The following is a 12,506-nucleotide window of genomic DNA, read 5'->3' as shown; positions in this document are numbered from 1 at the left end:
ATTTCTTCCAAAATACTCCTGAAACCTGGATACTGTGAGGGTTGGGGGCGGGGAGTTTGGCAGTATTGGGATTTGAACTCAGGGCCTCCCGCTCGCTATGCAGGCACTCCACCACTTGAGCCACCTCGCCAGCCCTGTTTTTTTTGTTGTTGTTGTTGTTTGTTTATTTTTTTTAATTTTTTATTATTTTCTTATTCATATGTGCATACAAGGCTTGGTTCATTTCTCCCCCCTGCCCCCACCCTCTCCCTCTCCCCCCACCCAATAACCAGCAGAAACTATTTTGCCCTTATTTCTAATTTTGTTGTAGAGAGAGTATAAGCAATAATAGGAAGGAACAAGGGGTTTTGCTGGTTGAGATAAGGATAGCTATACAGGGCATTGACTCACATTGATTTCCTGTGCGTGGGTGTTACCTTCTAGGTTAATTCTTTTTGATCTAACCTTTTCTCTAGTTCCTGGTCCCCTTTTCCTATTGGCCTCAGTTGCTTTAAGGTATCTGCTTTAGTTTCTCTGCATTAAGGGCAACAAATGCTAGCTAGTTTTTTAGGTGTCTTACCTATCCTCACCCTCCCTTGGGTGCTCTCGCTTTTATCATGTGCTCAAAGTCCAATCCCCTTGTTGTGTTTGCCCTTGATCTAATGTCCACATATGAGGGAGAACATACGATTTTTGGTCTTTTGGGCCAGGCTAACCTCACTCAGAATGATGTTCTCCAATTCCATCCATTTACCAGCGAATGATAACATTTCATTCTTCTTCATGGCTGCATAAAATTCCATTGTGTATAGATACCACATTTTCTTGATCCATTCGTCAGTGGTGGGGCATCTTGGCTGTTTCCATAACTTGGCTATTGTGAATAGTGCCAGCCCTGTTTTGTGTTTGGTATTTTCAAGATAGGGTCTCCTGAACTATTTGCTGGCTTTGAACCGCAATCCTCCTGATCTCTGCCCCTTGAGTAGCTGGGATTACAGGTATGAGCCACAGGCACCCGACTTACTTTGAGATTTTGTTGTTGTTTTTGTGGTGCCAAGGATAGGACCTAGGGCCTCACATATGCTAAGCAGTCCTCTACAACTAAGCTACACCCTGAGCCTCTAATCTGTCTCCTGATAGTCATTCAACAATCACTGAGCACCTTTTCTATGCCAAGCACAGGGTTTGGCCCTGAAGGCCTGATGGGTGACCTGGAAATAGCACTTGCGTGTCTAAGAATTTATCTTTGCTGCAGGAGGCCAGCACATGAGTACCAAGCAACATGCTAAGCTTTATTTTAAGCAACTTGGAAGCTCACACCTTGATTCGGTTTGGGAGGACAAGGACATCCTAGAGAAGTGGCACTTCGTTGGGACTGAAAGATGATTCAAAGCTTGCCAGGTAAAAGGGGAAAGGAAGTGGGCAGAGCACCCTACTCCAGGACCAGCTGGGGCCCAGGTACGGGAGCTGGAGGGAGCTTGGGATGATTGTGGAACATACCTGGTTCAATGCAGTTGGTTATCTGACAAGACAAGATGGGGTTGAAGCTGGAACGCCCCACCCAGGCCCTTTAACTGTTCATGGAGAGCCACTGAACAATATCAATCTGGGCTGGGCATCATGGCTCACGCCTGTAATCCCAGCTACTCAGGAGGCAGAGATCAGGAGGATCGCAGTTCAAAGCCAGCCTGGGTAAATAGTTCATGAGACCCTATCTTGAAGAAAATAAACCATCACAAAAAAGGACTGGTGGAATGGCTCAAGGTATAGGTCCTGAGTTCAAACTCCAATACTGCAAAAATAAATAAGCAATCTGGGACTAATGTGTGACTATTCAGCCCCACCTCAACTCTCCCAGGTGTGCCTGTCACAAACAGAAATATTGCCAGATCTGTAAATGGGGGTCGCTTCACGCCTTGAATGCACTGCTGTGGTTTTCCTTTCTTTCTTTTGTTTTTGGTGGCAGTGGGATTTGAACTCAGGGCCTCACACTTGCTGGACAGGCACTCTACCATTTGAACCATTTGTTCCACCAGCTCTTCCTGCTGTGATTTTTCCAACAGGGAGTTAGAGACTGTCAAAAGGCAAGAAGCACTGGAGCTGGGACCCCACTGGCCATCAGCAAGAACCAAGGAAGGTTTGACTCCAGGGCAGGTGGCCGGGGCCGTACTAGGAGGCAGGCGTAGTATGCAGCTGGGTAGGGGCCAGAGGGTCGAGAAAAATGGCACACTGGTCCAAACAGTGTCAGGGCTTGTCACTGGGTATCAGGAGATGACACTGAACCCAGGGGTACAGGAAACAAAGAGCATTGAAACAACACGTCTGCGGGCAGTGGGGGAGAGACAGTCACAAGAGACAGTGTGACAGCCCTATTCTCCAGCTCCTTCTCACTACCTCTGCAAAGCTGCTTTCTGTCTTGTCACTGGCAAGCCACCCTAAGCAAGTACTTCATGCCGAATAGCATTGAGAATACGTTGGCATCCTCATCCATCAGTCAGAATCAGGAGCTCAGATGGAGGCAGGGCGGCCTTCCCTGGTTGACTGGTGACACCTTGTTAAAGTCCTCAAGGCCCACAGTCAGCCTCTGACAGCTTCTTTGGGCAGCAGGTCATCTTGGGACACTGGGCATAACAGCTGCGTGTTGGTACCTTCTGCCGGAATCTTGACTTTCAGCCACTGAGTGCAGCCCCCAACCAGCAGGCAGTAAACACAAAGGCACAAAATTAGCCGGGCATGGTAGCTCATGCCTGTAATCCTAGCTACTTCGTAAGGCTGAGATTGGGAGGATCACAGTACAAGGCCAGCCTGGTCAAATAGAGAACCCCCATCTCCAAAATAACCAGAGCAAAATGGACTGGAGGTGTGGCTCAAGCTGTGAAGCCCCTGCTTTGGAAGCACGAAGTCCCGAGTTCAAACCCCAGTCCCACCAAAAACAATTTTTGGAAATAAAGGCACAAAACTTACTTTTCGTTTGTTTGAAGTGATGGGAAGGAGCCTGGTCCCTGACCCAGGATAAGCAAATGCTCTCCCACTGAGCTACATCCCAGCCCCTCTCCCACACTTTCATTGCTTTTTTTACATGTTGTCTAACAAGTATAAGGAAAAATGTAGCTGGGCACCAGTGGCTCACGCCTGTAATCCCAGCTACTCAGAAGGCAGCGATCAGGAGGATCACGGTTCAAAGCCAACCTTGGGCAAATAGTTCCCAAGACCCTATCTCAAAAATTCCCAATACAAAATATGACTGGTGGAGTGTCTCTAGTGGTAGAGCGCCTGCTTAGCAAGTGTGAGACCTGAGTTCAAACCCCAGTACTGCCAAAAAAGAAAAAAAAAATCTAAATCTCAGACTAGCTAAATCCCCCCAAAGCAGAGTCTGGAACAAAGCTTCTAGTTAATTTAGGAAGTGGCCTCAGGCTCAGGGAGCTGAAGTAAAGGATAGGCAAGGAGCAAGAGCCAGAGTAAGGAATGACACTGTGACCCCATCCCTGCAGACCTCAGACGCTCAGGAAGCGTACCATGGAAACCCTCACGCCAAGGACTAAAGGACCGTCCCCACATTCGTCAATCAGCTCCCATCCCGTTGGTCAAGGGTTGCCTCCTGGCCCACTAAAATGTCCCATGCTTCCTGGTTACACAAGAGTGGCTATTGAGCCTGGTGGACACCCCCACACCCCATGGCGTGAAGTGAGAGAGGCAAGAGGCAGTCAAGTTGCATCTGAGAGCAAAGGTGAGCTGGAGAGCATCAGCGTGGTGCACAGGACGTCCCTGATCTGTTAGACAGATCTATTAACGTGCCCCGCTCTCTTGATCTCGTGTGTGCAGTGGGCACCTTTTATTCTTGCCTGCCGCACGTCCATTTTTCTTTTATTTATTTATTTATTTATTATTTTTCATATGTGCATACAATGCTTGGGTCATTTCTGCCCCCTGCCCCCACCCCCTCCCTTACCACCCCCTCCCTCTCCCCCCACCCCCTCCATACCCGGCAGAAACTATTTTGCCCTTATCTCTAATTTTGTTGTAGAGAGAGTATAAGCAATAATAGGAAGGAACAAGGGTTTTTGCTGGTTGAGATAAGGATAGCTATACAGGGCATTGACTCACATTGATTTCCTTCTAGGTTAATTATTTTTGATCTCACCTTTTCTCTAGTTCCTTGTCCCCTTCTCCTATTGGCCTCAGTTGCTTTTAAGGTATCTGCTTTAGTTTCTCTGCATTGAGGGCAACAAATGCTAGCTAACTTTTTAGGTGTCTTACCTATCCTCACCCCTCCCTTGTGTGCCATTTTTCTTTTCTGGTAGCAGCATCTCTATTTTGGAATTGGAAAGTCCCTGTCCCTGTGATTGGATGAGGCTGGCCTCCCCCTTCTCCCCAGTCCCCCAACTCCAAGGATTGGTCATGTCCCAATAAACACAGTCTCTTCCTCCCTTCCAGCTGTGATGATTGGCTCAGGACAGCCCCTGGATTCTATTGGTGCTTAGCTCATTATGGCACACAATCCTGTAACAAGTTCCAGGGGTGGATCCCGATGGGGTTAAACCAACCTGCACATCCATTCCGGTTAAGGCAGGCACTAATTTTTGGATGTGCATGTGGTCTAAGTAGCCCAGCCCGTGTGACATTCAGGCTTGGAATGCTGGGACAGATGGGTCCTTTCTGCCGCTGAAGGGAACACGGAAGGTGCACTATGAGTCAGTTGAATCCCTCACTCTTACTGCAGGACAAAGAGAAAGAACAGGACAGAGGACATGGGTGAGTGGTTGGATCAACCAAACCTGAACTTCAAGGCGCTACCTCTGAACCTCCAGTTACATGGGGTCACTGCCCAAAGCAACTTAAAGGGGTTGTTCTGTTACCTGCAGCTGAACGCAATCCTAACCAACACTTGAACTTAAATATGAAAGAAAAAGCCCGGCGCTGGGCGCTGGCAGCTCACACCTGTAATCACACTTATAATCCCAGCACTAGGGAGGCAGAGGCAAGAGGATCATGAGTTCAAGGCCAGCCTGGACCACAGAGTGAGACTCTATCACAAAAAAACAAACTTTTTTTTCTTTTTTTTGGTGGGGGACTGGGGTTTGAACTCAGGGTTTCATGCTTGCAAAGCAGGCGCTCTACCACTTGAGCCACGCCTCCAGTCCATTTTGCTCTGCTTATTTTGGAGATGGGGTCTCAAGAACCATTTGCCTGAGCTGGCCTTGAAGTACGATCCTCCTGATCTCTGCCTCCCAAGTAACAAAACAGCCCTTCACAATGAAGAATGAACCAGGTCAAAATATTAACAGAGCTGAAGTTGAGAAACCTGGCTTGACTAAGCCAGGGTCACTTGGCGTCGAGGCTCAGCTGGAAGTCTGAGTTCCCCAAGAGCTTGCGCTAAAGCTCAGCAGAGACAGAGGCCTGAGCGCTGGCAGGCGACAGAGCCCAGCCACTTCAGGGGCTCCCGAATCTTGTGCCAGCTTCTTCCTTGGTCCAGTGCATTCCAGGGCAAATGTGGATTCCTGCATAATTTCTTGGCCCCAGCAAGCCATGCTTCAGGGAACCTGGGGAGATCTATGGTTCCATGCCCGGCTCTCAGCTCCATTTCTACCTGTGTCTGGCATTTGCTGTACAAAATTGGAAATTAATAATTCATCTTGCAGGGTGAATAATTCAACAGAGGGGCCAAAGGGCTGCTGGCATAGTTGGCATCATAAAACCAGACCATTTTTTTCTTCTAAAGGAAGAAGAAAGAAAGAAACTCAACAGCCAGGCTGGTTGCTGAATAAAGAATTACTCCAACACTGGACAGTTTAGACGGGTCCTCCTTTTGGACATGAAGGCCACCAGAAGGGAACCAGGGCTCCACTGCCTTCCCACACCCTCCCAATCTCTCAGGCCTTGTACTCTATTGTAGTTCAGCTCAATTGACACCTCTTCCAGGAAGCTTTCCCTGATACCTTCAGCCAACTGAAGCTGAGAATGCATTTCTCTCTGATCCCATGTGACACGTAACCTCGTCACTGCTTGTCCTCACACCAAGCCATGTTTTTGTCACCAGAAATTATTGGGCCTTAGAATGGCCTTTCTAGCTAAAAAGGAAGAATTTCAACAGCGTGCGTGCATGGTTTTAGCATTTGGGGGAATGCTTTTTTTTTGCTAGTAGGGATTGAACCCAGGGCCTCCCACTTGCTAGGCAAGGACACCACCACTTCAGCCACGCTTGAGAGATCAGAAGGAAGCCTCGCAGCCTCTTTACTGAATTGGGCTCCCCAAAATACCTGTGCATAATTTAAGGGGTGCCTATATCCTGGAATCCTCTGCATTAATTTGGATTGAGGGCTGGAGGAGTGGCTCAAGTGGTAGAGCACTTGCCTAGTGACTGTAAGGTCCTGAGTTCAAATCCCAGTATTGCAAAAAAAAAAACAAAAACCTAAGAACCTGGTTTAGAATTCCTTAACATGGAGTCTCCTGTTAAGATGAAGGACTGTGATGGTTCAAACGCATCCCCTCTAAAATTCAGAGGCTGCCAAATATGACAATATTAAGAGGTGGGAATTTTAAGAGGGTTGAATCTTCGGGAATAGGATTAGGTGCCCTGATAAAAGGGCTTGAAGGAGTTTAACCCTTTGCCCTTGTACCTTCGTGCAGGTAAAGACACAGCATTTTACCTCTCCAAAAGATGTAACAGCAAGGTTCATGTTAGAAAGTCCCTTGATTCTGGACTTTGCAGACTCTAGAACAGTGAGAAGTAAATTTGAGTTCTTTATAAACGATCCAGTCTCAGAAAGTCTGCTATTAGCAGCACAAACAGACTAAGAGAGCTTAGAAAACAGCTCAGTCTTACAGCTTTGACCTTCGTTGACATGGTCCTGTCTCAGGAACAAGAATTTTTTCTTTTCTTTTTTTTTTTTTTTTTCCCTGGTGGGACTGGGGTTTGAACTCAAGGCTTCATGCTTGCAAACAGGCACTCTACCATTTGCTCCACACCTCCAGTCCATTCTGCTTTGCTTCTTTTGGAGATGGGAGTCTTGCAAACTATTTTCCTTGGTTGTCCCTGAACCTTGATCTTCCTGATTTCAGTAACTAGGATTGCAGACGTGAGCCACAGGCACCCAGCAAGCTCAAGGAATTTTTTTAAAAGTGACTAATCACCAAGGAACTATTAGATGTCTGCTGTGTGATGCTGGGTAAGTCATTGCCCATCTCGGGGCTACTGATTCTTTACTGGGAACTGGAAGTGTTGGTCTAGATTATCCTGGCCCCTTATGCAATCATTCATTTATTCAGCAATTTGTTCATTTATTTTTATTTATTCATTTATTTTGTTTGTGGTGCTAGGGATCAAACCCAGGGCCCTGTGTGTGCTAGACAAGGGCTCTACCACAGAGCCCACACCCCCAGCAAATTAACATTCAGCAAATGTTAGTTGTAATATGTTAGGTTTCAGGGACTGAGCACTGGGAATATAAGTTGGTGAGTAAAATAAATGAGGTCCTTAACTTGTCAGGACACAGCCTAATGAGGGAGGCACGGATCGAATCCATTACACAATCAAAATGAAAAGCTGAGACCAGGGCTAGAGCAGAGAGCTAGGGAGTAACGTGCACATCACCGAGAGAAAGACGAGATGAAGAGGGAGTCGGGAGTGTAGCTCAGTGGCACAGCTTTTGCCTCGTGTGCATGAGGAAGCCCTGAGTTCAATTCCTACCATCACCAAAAAAATAAGATAGAAAAGAGGAGACTGGACCTTCCCCAGGATGACAGGGGAGTATTTAAAGCAGAGAAGCAGCTCCAGCAGGTTGAAGGAAGGAGAAGGTCGGGGCCCTGTATTCAGGAGTCCTCTGGAGACTGTGTGAAACCAGACAGTAGATAGCAGGAAAAAGAGGAAGTAGAGTCCCCTCTTTGTGATGGCCACGGCACTCCTTCCAGGAACTTCTTTTCATATTGTCCCAAGGAAAACTAAAGATCTAACAACATTCCACTGGATTGAAACCCATGGTTTGAGGGTCCTTTCTCCCCACTTCTATCTGTGTGAAAAGCAGGCCTTACTACCAAGTAAAAAGTGTTTAATCTTTCTTTTTTTTCTTCTTTTTTTTTTCACTGGTTGTACTGGGATTTAAACTCAGGGGCTTCAGGTTTACAAAGCAGAGGCGGGCACCAGTGGTTCACACCTGTAATCCCAGCTACTCAGCAGACAGAGACCAGAAGGATCACGGTTCGAAGCCAGTCCCGGGCAAATTGTTCTTGAGACCCTATCTCAAAAAACAAAAATCACAAGAAAGGGCTGGTGGAGTGGCTCAAGGTGTAGGCCCTGAGTTCAAACCCCAGTTCCGCAAAAACTAAAAAATAAAAAAGATTACAAAGCAGGTGCTCTACCTCTTAAGCCATGCCTCCAGTCCATTTTATTCTGGTTGTTTTGGAGATGCAGGTCTCAAGAACTATTTTCCAGGCTGGCCTCGAGCTGCAATCCTTCTGATCTCAGCCTCCTAAGTAGCTGAGATGATAGGGGTGAGCCACCATGGTCCAGCAAAAGTATTTAATGTTGATGTGAAACCATGTCTTCCCCGTCCCAGCGCCCCAGAGGAACTGTTTCCACCTCCTGGTTCTGTGGCTCTCTTGTCCTCACACCGATAATTATGGAAAAACCAGGACACACCAATTGCCACTTTGATGGGTGGTCTGAGTGCAGAGACTCCAGGCGGCACAGGGCAGACAGGGCTAACCTTTCATCGCTCTGGGAGAGGGGTTTAGGTGCCAGCCAGCATGGAGACTTCAGTGGCAGTGCCCATTCTGCCACTCTGCAACTGCAGGTGACCCTGGGCAGATCCATCCTCTCGGTTTGAATCATACATTCCCTAAGCTGCTTCTTCCCCTTGAGGACCCACCACCCTCTGATTCTTAACGTGGACGTTTTTCTCATCTTTCTGTTGTTCACAGATTGGTGACAGGAGGCATGACAAGCCACTATTTGGCAAATTATAATGAGGGGGTAACTGGCACCCTACAAATTAAAGATGTCTTCTTAGAAGCCAGGAGGCCTGGTTTTTAAGTCGTCATTACTGAGATTGAAAGCAGTTTTCTCACTAAAACCCAGAGGGACAGGGGAGAATGACAAGCAGATGTTTTGTGATTAGGGGCCCCAGGGGATGCTTTGAGACTTTCACTGCAGTGGTCAATCTCTAGATTCTTCCAGAGTCAGCAGAAGCTTTTGCTGAACTTGACAGAGGGCAGCGGGATAGGGTAGACACTGAGCAGAGGCCTAGTGAAAGAGAGTTTGGCTTAATGAAAAACTGCTGGGGACAGCAGTTGCTGGTTGGGGACAGTGTGGATTATGAAACTAGATTATCTATGAAACACTTTGCAGAGCGTTTTCAACTGCCATGATTTCATTTTCTCATGAGGACACACCTTTGCCTGATCCACAAACAGCTTCAGTCTCACACAAACGTCTTTCACTCAGTAGTCTTCCTGACTTTGGTAGATTGGTCACCAAAAACCTATAGAGATAGAAAGTAGGTTGGTGTCTGCACACAGATGGGGAGCAGGACCAATTCTTCTCTCCCTTGAATCAACGCTGGCCACCTTACTTGCTTTGACCAATGGGATGTGAAGGAAGTGACGTCATGTGAGTTCCAGAGCAGCTTCTCTTTTTATGTTCTTGGGGTCTGTTATGGATTGGTCTCCAGCTGGTGGTACTATTTTGAGAGGTTCTGGAAACTTTAGGAAGGTGGGGTCTAGTTGGAGGAAGTAGGTTAGTTATTGGGGACATGTCTTTGAAGGTTCTACCTGGTTCCTTGTCCCTTCTGCTTCCTGTCCACCACAAGGTGAACAGCTGGCCTCTTCCACTCGCTCTTGCTGTCGTGAAGCTCTGGCTCACCATGGGCCCAGAATCAATCAAGTCAACGAGTATGAACTGCAATTTCTGAAACTGTGAGCTAAAATAAATCCTTCCTCCTTTAAGTCATTTCTGTCAGGTATCTGCTTTCAGTGACAATAAAACTGATGAATATAGGGTCCAAGTCGCCATGTGAAAACACAGGCTTGGCCACTGTTTCTCAGTGTTGGCCCTGTTGAAATTTCAGGTTAGATAATTCTTTGTGCTGGGGGCTGTCTTGTGTATTATAGGATGTTTAACGACAGCCTTAGTTTCTACCTATGAGATGCTCCAGTTATGACAACCACAGTGTCTCTAGATATAGCCAGGTGTCCGCTGTGGGAGAAAATCCTGTCTATGTGACAGTCACTGAACTAGAGTACCAAATGGTAAGAAGCCAGGTGGTGAGAGAGCCACTGAGCTTCCACCCGTTCCAGCCACCCCAACTGGCACATACCAGACACATGCGTGAAGACGGGCCAGCCAACTAACTGGTAAACACAGTTGCCACCTCATGGAGCAGAACTGCTCAGTCGAGCCCAGCTAATTCACAGAACTGTGGCAAATGATAAATCTTTGTAAGCCATTAAAGTTTAAGCTACCTATACATCAACATATTACTGCAATACAGGCCTAGCTACATTCTTGCTACCATTCGTGGTTAATGGTACCACCTTCCTAAAATACCTTTCTGAAATTTCTCCACTCTACTCAAACCCTCCTGGTTCTTCCTCACCATCACCTCCTTGGCATAGTCCACAAAGCCTTCAGTAATCTGACCAAGTCTCTTTGAGATCTCCTCCTTCTCTGGAATTTAGGCTATGCCCACGTAGACAATTTCCCCAGTGGGCTACCTTGTTTTAGTTGTGTTCCTTGTTTGTTATGCTCTTCTAACTTGTCAGTTAAACTCAGGTTAAACAGCCTCCCATCCAGAAAGTCTATGCATATGCAATCGTGTGAGATGAATTCCCGTTATGACCTCAGACACCATTTGTCTATCCATCACATCACTTCTTAAACCATATTCATATTTCCGGTCAAACTGTAAAAACCTTGAAGCTGACACCTGTTATTGCTTTTTTGATAGGACCTGGCATATAGTGGGTGCTCAATGGATGTTAGCTGACTGATCACAGTAGATTGAATAATTTATTATGCAAATAAGGACATGAAGACTCAGAAAAGCAACAACGTATTCAATTTTGCCCAGTGAGTATGTATATATAAGAGTGGATATATGGGACCAACATATATCTACCATATATAATTAGACTTCATAACCAACCAATCTCTTTACAATTTACCTCTCCTAGACACTCTTGACCTAGTTAAACACCAATTTTTAGGTACAAAGTCCTAAAGTTCAATCCGTAAACATCTCCCCATTCTCATGCCTTCACTTGTAGTGCCAGCGACTCCTTGAGATCCTGCAGTTAGCAACTTCATCCTCTTGCCCTACTGGGTGCCCATCGTAATCTTTATTAAAAAGTGCTGACCAATTAGCATAAGAAGGACTGAACATCTAGAACATAAGCCCAACTCAAAGTGGCTTAAGCAAAATGGGAATGAGAAAAGTCTACCAAATCAGTCTAACATGAGTCTGGCCAATTGACATATCCCAATAGAAATATGGCTGACGTGATGGTGTGTGACTTCTAAAGTGGAGTCATAAAGGGTTTGCTGTTTCTGCTTTGACCTCCTAGATTGTTTCAAGGAAAGGAGGACCAGGGACCTTGTTGTGGAGACACTCTCAAACAGTGCTCTTACAGGAACAGAGGCCTCTTGCCAACAATCAGTACGAATTTGCCAGTCATGTGAGTTGCTGGTCCACCTTGGAAGAGGATCCTTCACAACAAGGCTTTAAGTTGACTGGAGTCCTAGCTGACATCTGATTGTATCATTCTGGATGGTTCCAGAACCATCCAGCCATGCCACTCTGGAGTTCCTAACCCTCAGACTGTGCAAGACCAAAAGTGATTATTGCTGTTTTAAGCCACTGTGTTTTGAGAAGATTTGTGGCATAGCACGGATAACAAAAAAATCTAAGTCCCTAAATTCTGCGTGTGTTAGCCAGCTTTCCATTACTGTGACAAATACTTGAGATAATCAACTTATAGAGAGAAAGGGTTTATTTCAGCTCACACAATGAAGATTTCAGTCCGTGGCTTTTTTGTTTTGACCCTGTGGTAGCATATCAGAGCCAACTGTTGACATGGTTAGGAATCAAAAGAAAAAGAGGCTGGGGTCTCAAATCCCTTTGAGGGCATGCATGTCTCCAAAGACTAAAATCCCGTGACAGTTTCCTTCACCTCCAATAGCACCATGAGCTGGACAGCAAGCCACTAATACATGAGGGAGAGTAATGCGTATGGAGTCGACCCCACTCCATGTAGACTGAGGTGGGGGGGAGGGTTCCCTAGGAGCAATCAAATTGTTATGGGTAGAAAAGCAGAAGAAATAAACACTGGCTGGTCGTACAGAGGCTAAGCTCAACAATGGTTCTCCACAAACACACTTGCTAGAGCAAAGGAAGTCAACACTGATGCATCCAAGGTGATTCAGAATGTCCAGGCCAGGCCAGGCAGGACTCAGGCCCACTTGTTTGTGTCCTGATTTCCTAGCTCTGATCACTGACAGTTTTCATCCAAGTTACCCCAGACTTGGTTGGTTACAA

General features: G+C 46.4%; 1 long non-coding RNA gene across 1 annotated transcript; it reads left to right on the top strand.

Moving 5' to 3' along the window:
- Nucleotides 1-1,238: 1,238 nt before the first annotated feature.
- LOC141418857 (uncharacterized) lies at nucleotides 1,239-11,473 on the top strand. The gene is made up of 3 exons (XR_012443519.1): nucleotides 1,239-1,380; nucleotides 7,039-7,145; nucleotides 10,920-11,473. It is a non-coding gene; the product is annotated as an uncharacterized lncRNA (long non-coding RNA).
- Nucleotides 11,474-12,506: the final 1,033 nt, after the last annotated feature.

The sequence above is a fragment of the Castor canadensis genome, chromosome 18 (genome assembly GCF_047511655.1).
Source record: "Castor canadensis chromosome 18, mCasCan1.hap1v2, whole genome shotgun sequence".
Classification (NCBI taxonomy): Eukaryota; Metazoa; Chordata; class Mammalia; order Rodentia; family Castoridae; genus Castor; species Castor canadensis.
Note: the sequence above shows the minus strand (reverse complement) of the source record. Positions and strands in the feature narration are given on the sequence as shown.